This window comes from Bos grunniens, chromosome 1 (assembly GCF_055505025.1).
Source record: "Bos grunniens cultivar Pamir isolate PY7600 chromosome 1, Bosgru_T2T1.0, whole genome shotgun sequence".
Lineage (NCBI taxonomy): Eukaryota > Metazoa > Chordata > Mammalia > Artiodactyla > Bovidae > Bos > Bos grunniens.
The window spans coordinates 70,303,147-70,315,922 of NC_141165.1; positions in this window are offsets into that span (position 1 = coordinate 70,303,147).

The window sequence follows — 12,776 nt, forward strand, 5'->3', positions numbered from 1 at the left end:
ATATTTGTGGAAATATTTTTTGCAAATCAAGTTGTCTTTAAAAGATCTTGAAAGGAGAAAACATGCATAATTTTATCCTGAGAGTGAAAGTGAAAGTGAAGTTGCTTAGTCGTGTCCTACTCTTTGTGACCCCATGGACTGTAGCCGGCCAGGCTCCTCTGTTCATGGAATTCTCCAGGCAAGAACACTGGATTGGGTTGCCATTTCCTTCTCCAAACTTTATCCTATGACTGCAGTAATGGTGAGAAATGTATCTCTTTGTGATCTCTGGTCCCCCCAGGGAATCATTAAGGTAAACTGGCAGAAGGCAAACAAACAAACAAACCAGAGATGCAACTGTTTAGAAAAGGTGTGGGGTTTTTTTTGTTTTTGTTTTTTTTTAGGAAAAAAGGCAAGTGCAACAGCTGTGTGTCTGCTTCTCTAACAAAGGAAATATCTGAATACAAATGGAGGAAAGTGAAAGTGAAGTTGCTCAGTTGTGTCTGACTTTTTGTGACCCCATAGACTGTAGTCTATCCGGCTCCTCTGTCCATGGGATTTTCCAGGCAAGAATACTGCAGTGGGGTGCCATTTCCTTCTCCAGGAGATCTTCCTGACCCAGGGATTGAACCCGGGTCTCCCGCATTGTAAGCAGACACTTTACCGTCTGAGCCACCAGGGAAGTCCAAAAAAAATGGAAATCTCTGCCAAACATCTATATGCTTTGACTTTTCACAGGACTTCCTAGTTTTCATATTAATAACTGGAATCATGGACAAACAACTTTGAAGATGAATTTGTGATATGTGTCAAACTCAATTATATCTATGATATGAAGCAAAAGAAGAATGTCTCTGTAAACACTGTGAAAGGGACAGTTACTAATGAATCTTTTCTAACCTGCATGCATACAGGTATATATTTCATTGGTGGTAATGCTGTCACCAGCAGCAGTTTAACTTATAAGTGGCTGGGCCATGATTGCCCAGCTAAACCCAGTATAATTCATGTTATGAAGGCACACTTTGTTTCTGAGGAAAATAAAGATGATCTGTGTTTCATTCCCATCACACGGTTGTTTTACAACCTACCATCAGCATGACTTAATACCAAACCCAAGGTCCAGAAAATATTTCTCATTTTAAATTCAAAGACCCTTGTTACTCAAAGTGTGGTCTGTTGACCAGCAACATCAGATTCTCCTGGGAGCTTGATAGAAATGCAGACTCTTGGGTCCCATCCCTGACCAACTGAATCAGAATCTGCATGTTAACAAGATCTCTAAGTGCTTTGTATGCACCATCACATCTGAGCAGTACTGTGGCCTAGACGGTTGTAAATATGTACAAAGCTAACTCTTGCCTTTTGCAATGACAGCACATGAGCAACATCAGTGCCAAGAGAAAAGCACCACACATATCATTCTCTGTTTATAAGATAATCTCACTGCATTCTGAGTGGCCAAAGGACTTGGCATAAAATCATAGCACGCACAGCTTTCTTATAGCAAGAAATGTGCTAATATCGCTTGGAATTTTAAGCACTATAATAAAATTAAAGAGTTGAGTGGTAGTAAAATATATTTTGTATTGATCAAATTAAGTTTTGTTTATTAGTAAGTGAATCCTATGGCATATTAAGTGGATATTGAAAATTCAGCATTTATTAGATCTTTTAGAAAGCTGAGTAATAATGGTGTTGTCAGTAGGCTTGTGGACTTAAGAAAATTAAAGATAATAGTCTTTTGGTGATTCAACCATTCTTTTATAATCTGTGCAATTCAAGCCCTGCTGCTCAAAGATGGTGTAGGAGAGAACAAAAGTCAAAATAACCAGAGACCTAAATTAAAATGACTAATTAGTTTTTATTGTTCAATCAGAGGCAGGAATGTTTTGTTAAAGTTTGCCCTTTTTGTCTCTTTGACACATTGAATGGGATTAGCTGGGGTTCAGGGCATTAAATCTGGAAAGAATTTAAACAGTCCACACGGCAGACCCCAAGGTGGTGGGGGAATTATGACTGAAGCAAAGTATATAGACTTTGATGACTAGGAGAGGGCAGCTATGTTCTTCCAAATGAACACACGAGGTGGATGCTTCAGGGCTGGGCCACTTATTAAACCACTTTGAGAAATCACACTAAAATAATTTGCACCTTACACTTTTCTTTTTCCCTTTATGACAATGTTCTTTCAGCAAACCAATATTGCTTTGAATATTAAATGTATTTTCTGGAGTTTCTTAGTCTTGGTGAGGCAACATTTGCAACAAAAATATCTCTTGCTTTTGACTCCGCCTTTCATCATCATCCAAGCACAGACTCCCTAAACCTCTTAGCAATTTCAAAGCTAGTTTTATCACCTTCATTCATCCCCAATCCAAACTATCATCTATACTGCAGCCAGATTAACTTCACAAAGGCCAGCCTTCATCATATTACTGCCCAGTTCAAATGCCATGTTCTAGTCTCTCAGTTGTGTCTGATGCTTTGTGACCCTTTGGACTGTAGAACACCAGACTCCTCTGTCCATGGGATTTTTCAGACAAGAATACAAGAGTGGGTCGCCATTTCCTCCTCCATGGGATCTTCCCAACTTGAGAATCAAACCCGTGTCTCCTGTGTCCCATGCATTGCAGGCAGATTCTTTACCCGCTGAGCCATAGGGGAAGCCCAAATGCTATACTGGATTCCTACTGCAAACTAACGTTCAAAAACTTTAAGCTTTTTATTCACAGTCACAGAATACAGTCTGCCACACAGAGCCATATCTTCTGTGGTAGGAAGAACTGTCTTTTCACTTTGAGGAAACATCTCTTCCCCACTCTGGCCCATTTGTATGGTGGGAAATATTTTACTATTTGGCTTTTGAGGTGAAACATATAATCCAGGCTGAACCAACCAGTACATTCAATCTCCAGTGGTCACACATATGACTCAAGCCAACTAACCAGGGCAAATGGACTCTGCTCTAGGACTATGTGGCAGCAGACTGATTCTTCGTTAGACCGAGTGTTCTAATGATATAAGCTGAGAGCTGCCAGTATCCAGCACTTCCAAGTGGAGGAGGAAGAGTCTAGGCAAGCTCCTGGGGACAATATTTGAGCCTTTAAATAAACCACACGTACGTGTGGTTTATTTAAAGGCTCAAATATTGTACTAGCTATGTACTTTTAGTTATTTTAGTTAGGACATTCCCTTTTCTAGTTGAGTTGTATTTTCTATGACTTGCAACCAAAAGAATACTTAATACAATGTTCTTCTACAAACTGGCCCCTGTGTCTTTTTTCAATTCTGTACATTCCTTAACTTTTGTCATTATTTTTATATCATTCCCCAAAGATAGTACAAGTTACACTTCTGCTCTTTCCATTGTTTGGAATGTATTCGCTCTCCCTACTCCTTTGGAATGAATGTTTATTCATTTAAGGAAAGACACACCCATCTGAATACAGAGTTCCAAAGAACACCAAGGAGAGATAAGAAAGTTTTCCTCAGTGATCACTGCAAAGAAGTAAAGGAAAACAGTACAATGGGAAAGACTAGAGATCTCTTCAAGAAAATTAGAGATACCAAGGCAACATTTCAAGCAAAGATGGGCACAATAAAAAACAGAAATGGTATGGACCTAACAGAAGCAGAAGTGATTAAGAAGAGGTGGGAAGAATACACAGAGAACTATACAAAAAAAGATCTTAGTGACCCAGACAACCATGATGATGTGATCACTCACCTGGAGCTAGACATCCTGAAGTCTGACGTCAGGTGGGTCTCAGGAAGCATCACTACCAACAAAGCTAGTGGAGGTGTTGGAATTCCAGCTGATTTATTTCAAGTTCTAAAAGATGATGCCATTAAAGTGCTGCACTCAATATGTCAGGAAATTTGGAAAACTCAGCAGGATCACAGGACTGGAAAAGGTCAGTTTTCATTCCAATCCTAAAGAAAGGCAATGCCAAGAATGTTCAAACTACAGCACAATTGCACTCATCTCACTAGCCAGCAAAGTAATGCTCAAAATTCTCCAAGTGAGGCTAAAACAATACATGAACTGAGAACTTCCAGATGTTCAAGCTGGATTTAGAAAAGGCAGAGGAACCAGAGATCAAATTGTCAGCATCAGCTGGATTATAGAAAAAGCAAGGGAGTTCCAGAAAAACATCTACTTCTGCTTTATTGACTATGCCAAAGCCTTTGACAGTGTGGATCACAACAAACTGAGGAAAATTCTTAAAGAGATGTGAACACTAGACCACTTCACCTGCCTCCTGAAAATCTGTATGCAGGTCAAGAAACAGCAGTTAGAACTGGACATGGAATAATGGACAGGTTCCAAATTGGGAAGGGAGTACGTCAAGGCTGTATATTGTCACCTGTTTATTTAACTTATATGCAGAGTACATCATGGAAAATACTGAGCTGGATGAAGCACCAGCTGGAATCAAGATTTCCAGGAGAAATATCAATAACCTCAGGTATGCAGATGACACCACCCTTATGGCAGAAAGTGAAGACGAACTAAAGAGCCTTGTAATGAAAGTAAAAGAGGAGAATGAAAAAGTTGGCTTAAAATTAAAAATTCAAAAAACTAAGATCATGGCATCTGGTTCCATCACTTTATGGAAAATAGATGGGGAAACAATGGAAACAGAGACAGACTTTATTTTCTTGGGCTCCAAAATCACTGCAGATGGTGATTGCAGCCATGAAACTAAATGGCACTTGCTCCTTGGAAGAAAAGTTATGACCAACCTAAACAGCGAATTAGAAACAGAGACATTACATGGCAACAAAGGTCCGTCTAGTCAAAGCTATGGTTTTTCCAGTAGTCATGTATAGATATGAGAGTTGGACCATAAACAAAGTTGAGTACCAAAGAACTGATGCTTTTGAATTGTGGTTTGGAGAAGACTCTTGAGAGTCCCTTGGACAGCAAGGAGATCCAACCAGTCCATCCTAAAGGAGACCAGTCCTGGGTGTTCATTGGAAGGACTGATGCTGAAGCTGAAACTCCAATACTTTGGCCACCTAATGCAAAGAATTGACTCATTGGAAAAGACCCTGATGCTGGGAAAGATTGAAGGCGGGAGGAGAAGGGCATGACAGAGGATGAGATGGCTGGATGGTATCACCAACTTGATGGACATAGGTTTACACAAGCTTGGGGAGTTGGTGATGGACAGGGAAGCCTGGCATGCTGCAGTTCATAGGGTTGCAAAGAGTCAGACATGAGTGAATGACTGAACTGAACTGAAGTTTGGTCTTAAGTTCTATTACCTTCATGAAGTCTTTATGGACTCTCTAGTCTAACACATCCCTTCGCTAGGAACTCCTTATGTTAGAAAATTTTCTTAATCATAAAGTTTTTCTTTTGTTTAATTATTTCCATGCTTTTTTAAACTCCTTATTAGATGTAGGCAGATGGAGACAAGAACCTTGTTTTAATTCTTTGTTTTGGTTAAATGACTTACAGCATCTTGAATGGAAAATTCTCAATAATAATTCAAGAACATTAATTATTTTGCATGTATTTGGAATATTATAAAAGCCTTGAAATAAAATAATCTAAAAATAATTTACTCACATTTCTGATATAGTTCTTTTAAATAAAATATTACTGAAAATGCTGATATTATGTATAATCATACAATGCTAAGGTTGGAAAAAAGCTTGTATCTCTTGTGGCCTGACTACCTCCTTTTTCAAATGGAGAATGTAAGGACCAATGAAGTCAAACAATTATTCTTGACAAGTTTTGACAGATGTGAAACAATTTTATTTATAATTGAATAAAGGAATTTGGGAATATTATTAATTCAAAAGGATACTGGTGGTTATAGTGTTCAGTTTATGTCACAACAATGCCGATATCTGAACTTTTTTTTTTTTTTTTTTGATGAATTAGTACTCTAAGGGAAGAAATGGATAAATTGTTAGACTTAGGGAAAACTGCAAATCCTCATAAAAGATTTGCACAGGCATTTTATGAATGTGATAGAATCAAGATTTACCTCATATCAATGAAAATTATCTTGGTTTTGCTACACACAAGAGGAGATCTGATTTTTTAAAGCATTCTTGTTAAAGGGAGAGAGAAGCAATATTATATCAATTATAGAGGTGATATAATCTACAAAGAATTCAGAATTATTTCTCAAGGTAAATCCATGGTCTCTAATCCTGGTTCAGATAATTCTCTTTTCTTTGTTGTTTTTGTTGTTATTTAGTCACTAAGTCATATCCAGGTGTTTTGTGACTCTATGCACTGTAGCCCACCAGTCTCCTCTGTTCACAGGAATTCCTAGGCAAGAACTGGAGTTGGTTGCCATCTCCTTCTCCAGGGGATCTTCCACACCAGGGCTCGAACTTGCATCTCCTGCATTGCAGGTGAATTCTTTACCCCTGAGCCACCTGTAAGCCCTTCTCTTTTCTTAGGTTATCCTATTCCCATTTACCTACTGCGAAAATAGTTATATGTGGGAAAATGAAAATTTAAAGCTTTTTTTAAAGAAGAAACAAGATTTTGATGTGGTATACAATGCCTGTGGGTAAATGCTTATAAAATTATAACTTTTTAGAAGTGAAATAATCTTGATATTTATTAAAGCTTAGGCGATTTTGTAGATCAGTGGTAGAGACAAATTTTTAATTCTGCAAAGAATGAATCGCTAGATTCATTAGAATCTTGTATAGAAAATTAGAGATACCAAAGGAACATTTCAAGCAAAGATGGGCACAATAAAAAACAGAAATGGTATGGACCTAACAGAAGCAGAAGTGATTAAGAAGAGGTGGGAAGAATACACAGAGAACTATACAAAAAAGATCTTAGTGATCCAGACAACCATGATGATGTGATCACTCACCTGGAGCCAGACATCCTGAAGTCTGAAGTCAGGTGGGTCTCAGGAAGCATCACTACCAACAAAGCTAGTGGAGGTGTTGGAATTCCAGCTGATTTATTTCAAGTTCTAAAAGATGATGCCATTAAAGTGCTGCACTCAATATGTCAGGAAATTTGGAAAACTCAGCAGGATCACAGAACTGGAAAAGGTCAGTTTTCATTCCAATCCTAAAGAAAGGCAATGCCAAGAATGTTCAAACTACAGCACAATTGCACTCATCTTACTCGCCAGCAAAGTAATGCTCAAAATTCTCCAAGTGAGGCTAAAACAATATGTAAACTGAGAACTTCCAGATGTTCAAGCTGGATTTAGAAAAGGCAGAGGAACCAGAGATCAAATTGCCAGCATCAGCTGGATTATAGAAAAAGCAAGAGAACTCCAGAAAAAAAATCTACTTCTGTTTCATTGACTATGCTAAAGTTTTTGACTGTGTGGATCACAATAAACTGTGGAAAATTCTGAAAGAGATGGGAATACCAGACCACCTGACCTGCCTCCTGAGAAGCCTGTGTGCAGGTCAAGAAGCAAAAGTTAGAACCATACATGGAAAAATGGACTGGTTCCAAATTGGGAAAGGAGTATGACAAGGCTGTATATTGTTACCCTGCTTATTTAACTTATATGCAGAGTATATCATGGGAAATGGATGAAGCCCAAGCTGGAATCAACATTGCCAGGAAAAATATCAATAACCTCAGATATGTAGATGACACTACCCTTATGGCAGAAAGCTATGAGGAGTTTCTTGATGAAAGTGAAAGGGGACAGTGAAAAGGCTGGCTTAAAACTCAATATTCAAAAAATGAAGATCATGGCATCTGGTCCCATTACTTCATGGCAAATAGATGGTGAAACAATGGAAACAGAGACAGACTTTATTTTCTTGGGCTCCAAAATCACTGCAGATGATGACTGCAGCCATGAAACTAAAAGACACTTGCTCCTTGGGAGAAAAGCTATGACCAACCTAGACAGCATATTAAAAAGCAGAGATATTACTTTGCCGACAAAGGTCAATCTAGTCAAAGCTATGGTTTTTCCAGTAGTCATGTATGGATGTGAGAGTTGGACCATAAAGAAGGCAGAGCACCAAAGAATTGATGTTTTTGAATTGTGTTGTTGGAGAAGACTCTTGAGAGTCCCTTGGACTGCAAGGAGATCCAACCAGTCAACCATAAAGGAAGTCAGTCCTGAATATTCATTGGAAGGACTGATACTGAAGCTGAAACCCCAATACTTTGGCTACCTGATGCTAAAAACTGACTCATTAGAAAAGACTCTGATGCTGGGAAAGATTGAAGGCGGGAGGAGAAGGGAATGACAGAGGATGAGATGGTTGGATGTCATCATCAACTCAATGGACATGAGTTTGAGTAAGCTCTGGGAGATGGTGAAGGACAGGGAAGCCTGGTGTGCTGCAGTCCATGGGGTTGCAAAGAGTCAGACATGACTGAGCTATTGAACAACAACACTTGTAATACACATCCATAGTGCCTGAGTTTATACTCCTAATATTTCTTTTTTGGACTAACTTATAAGAGTCTCCTAAATTTCACCCTCCCTTTTCTCTTTATTCTAATAATTTCTCTATATGAAAGAGAGAGTCAACATTCAAAAATAAATGTAAACTAACTAAAATATCCTTCAACTTTTTACATTAACTAGAAGATGAAATCCACATTATTTTCAAGACAAGTAAAGTTCTTTGCTATTTTTTCCTTTCAAGCTTCTTTTCTCACAAGATACTAATACAATCCAGGATTATCCAGCTGCTGGCTGTCCCTGGAATATGCTGCACTGGATTGCACCTCCATGTCTTCACCCATGCTGTTCCCTTCGTTTGCGTCTCTTTCTCTCTCTCTCTCTTTTTCTCCTTCACATGCTGGGGAAGCCACACATTTGTTTCAGGCCATTGCTCAAGTGTCAGCCTCACCGTGAAGTTTTCCGTTACTCCTGCATGCCTTGATTTGTGCATCTGCCTCCTTACTAGATTGTGAGGTCCTCTCAGCAGACATTGTGCTTACAAATCACCGTGTCCTCAGGCCTGAGCACAGTGCCTGGCACACCATGAGTGCTTATTCAACATTTGTTGAATGAATAAATTTCCCTCTTTCCATTAATAATGTGCCTTGAGTTCTCTGAAGTGATGCATCAGTTTTTAGTGAGTAAATATGCAAAAGTAAATGTCAATGCTAATGAGGGAAAAGAAATTGTGCGTTTTATCTATTAGTCAAAATAAGGAATTGGGCATTTGAAACAAATCGAATCTTGTTAAGCCGCTAATGAAGAGTTATTTTTAGACATATGTAGTATTAACTAAATTAAGATCCACAGAAGGGTAGAGCTGAAAAATATGCTGAAAACTGCCTGGATTATGTAATTAATTTTACAGTGAAGAATCTGTGGCCTAGACAAGTTAAGGGACTAACTTGATCAAGGCCTCAGTCCTGGCTAACCTCTATGCCCAGCTCAAAAGCACTGTAATCCCAGGGCTTGAGCTCTTCAAGGAAAGAAGTATAAAAACTACCTGACCAGCCGGTTGAATAGTCCTGAAAACCAGAATATATAAGTCAGGGGAGGTCAGTGTTGAAGATCAGTGTTGAAGCTGTGCTTCTTCCACTCAATGTGAAAAAGAAAAGCTTTTGAGGTGAAGTAGGGTAGGTAGGAAATGTGATAGATTCTCTGCTGGAATGAGCTGATAAGGCGCATTTATACCTGCAAGTACTCCTAAGGGGATTGATTCAGTTTGGTAAATGGGAATACAACCCAAGCTTTGGACCTTCTCAGGCTCTGAGAAGAAAAATATTCACAACATAAAAGACTGACAATGGGCAATTATACTTAATATACAAAACTTTTATGGATATAGTTTTTAAAGTAAATAATCCAATAGGCACATCAGCAAAGCCTCAATTAAAAAATTCATAAAATGAAGTATAAATGATCAGTAAATATAAATGATAAATAAGAAGTTAGCAAAAGTAGCAATGAAAGAAATGGTTATTTGAACCATTGCATCATTGCACTTAGGCTGGCAGCTTTTTAAAAGAAAATGTTCAGTATTCAGAGACATTTTAAATGAATATTTTCTTACACTACAGGGGGGTACTGTCATTAGTACAACTTTTCCAGAGGATAGTTTCACAATATGGATCAAGAGCTTCAAAATGCTTATGCCTGGTGACTTAGTATTTTCACTTTCAAGAATTTAAAAATCATCACAAATTTACATGAAGATTTATATATGGAGCACTGCTTGTTATAATGAATAGTTAAAATAATGGCCAACAATAAGAAAATGATAATTTATTAATTTAGATATGATGGAACACTATACATCTTTAAAAATAATGATTTGGAATCTAAAGCATGAAAAGGTGTGAGTAAAATATTAATGAAAAAAGTGGTCTCTGTCTTATATTAACATAGTGTGTGTGCACACACACATTATATATGCTGCTGCTGCTGCTAAGTCACTTCAGTCGTGTTCGACTCTGTGCGACCCCAGAGACGGCAGGCCACCAGGCTCCCCTGTCCCTGGGATTCCCCAGGCAGGAACACTGGAGTGGGTTGCCATTTCCTTCTCCAATGCATTAAAGTGAAAAGTGAAAGTGAAGTTGCTCAGTCGTGTCTGACTCTTAGCGACCACATGAACTGCAGCCCACCAGGCTCCTCTGCCCGTGGGATTTTCCAGGCAAGAGTACAGGAGTAGGGTGCCATTGCCTTCTCTCACATTATATATATATATATAAATATATTTATATAAATTAAATTTATATAAATTATATATATAATTATATATATAATATATATAAAAATTTATATATATATAAAATAAATTTATATAAATTGAATTAAATTTATATAAATATAAAATCATATATATATAATATATATATATATTTATAAAAAATTCCTTGTTACAGTGAGCAACACTTACTGTAGGAACATTCATTGTAATCACTTGTAAAAAAAAATTACCCTGAATTGACTAACTAAATTCATTATCACTATCACTAAATTCATACTATCCAAATTAATTATCTAAATTAAAAACAAAACTATAAAGGATTTGCAATAGTGTTTAGGGAAGACTTTTCAGTTGCCCCTGAGGCTTGGCAAGAAGGTGTACAGATTGCTGCAGGCTCACTGCACCTGTTACCTAAAGAAGTGTTGTAAACAAGCCATGCATTATCACTACTATCTTCCCCACCCCCTCTCTGTCTGATGGTCTAGACATTCAACACTACCAGAGATCACTTCTGTGAGGCACCTAAGGGTTCTACCAGTCCAGGTCCAACTGAGCTCTTATTTTTATCTAACTCATTAGTTAATCATTTATGTTATAATACATATTTCCTATAGTATAGAGGGAAGACAAAATTTGTATTTGCTAATGTACAAGTCTCTATGTGTACTGCATAGAAACATACCTATTAATGAGTTCATTAAGAGTTTGGTAATTACGTGATTGGTGTTTTATATGTTTTATCAATTCTTGGTGAATTGTTACATTCATGTATGAGTATTTTAATGACTTTTGAGGAAATTGTCTGGAAGATTTTGATGGGCTGAGAACTTTTTGTATCTAGAGTACTGAACTGTGACTACTGTTAATTGAATATCCAACACTTTTTGAGAAGCAGATTACATTCAGATAATGAAGGTAATGAGAGATTTTTGAGAGTAGTTTTGATTTTTTAAACTGGAATTAAATGCCCCTGAAATATTGGTAGTATCTTCGCTGTGATACTGTGAGTTTATGTTGTTTTACACTATATTTCCATGTTTTCTGAATTTTGTAAAATAAGGGTTTGCCATTAAGCTTTTGCAGTAAAGAAAAAGAAAAATAAAGGAGGATGTCTCAAGACTTTACTTCAGTAACATCAGTGAAGCTGAATCACATTTGCATAAGGGGTGTGGGAAGAATGTGTTTTTGCATAAAGTTATCATGGTTAAAAACCCAACTTTATGACATTGGTTCTGAGAAAAGAGTTTATGATTAATTACTTCACCAGATTCTCTTTTTTTTTTCTTTTGCATCTTAAGAATTCATGTCACTTTGTGTCTCTTGAGTGGTATCATGAGCCAGCAACTAGAATCACAAATTCTACGCATCTAATATTAGTACAAATTGCATTTATATTATTTGTAAATAAGGAACAAGAATATTTATAAATATTGTTAAAACTGTGTTTCTGTAACTTAGTTTCTGTAACTCAGCTGTCCTCAGTTTCTCCAGTCTTGGGTAAGAGCAATGGAGGTTCTTTGTAGCACCTGATCCTCAGGAATTTCTGTTTATTCTTACTTCCTCTTTTTAAGACTTCCCAGGGCATACTCATAGGTCTCCCGTTCACCTGGATTGCATCTTTGGGTTTCTTGCTTTCTCATAACTATTCTCCCAGCAAATCACACAACTTAGTCCCATGTGCGAACATAGGACCCAACTGAAATTCCCCAAACTTGTAAGACCAGACTGTGATTTTAAATAAAATTTTATAGAAAGCTTGAAGTTAAATAGAACAGAGTTTATAATGTAGAAAATACAACTTGGGGGGTAGATACTGCTATTTCTAACTGGTCATTCTCCCATTTTCCTTGGCTACTGCCATATTAGAGTGGCTCTTCTTTCTCATTTAGGATTGATTTTGAGCAAGTACTCTCAGTTCTTAAGTACCTGGACTCAAGAACTTGGACATTTCTGCATTCCAGAAGTGATTCTCAGTGAAGAGGGCTTTTTATTTATTATGCAGAGTAATGTTACTCCTCAGTGTCCATTTGAAATCAGGACCTTGCTCTTTCAGTTGCCTTCCAAAGGCCCTTTATTTTTCAAATAAGAGAGTTCTGAGTGTAAAAGGTGAAGCCAAGCCCCTCTCATGAATACCAGAAAAAAGT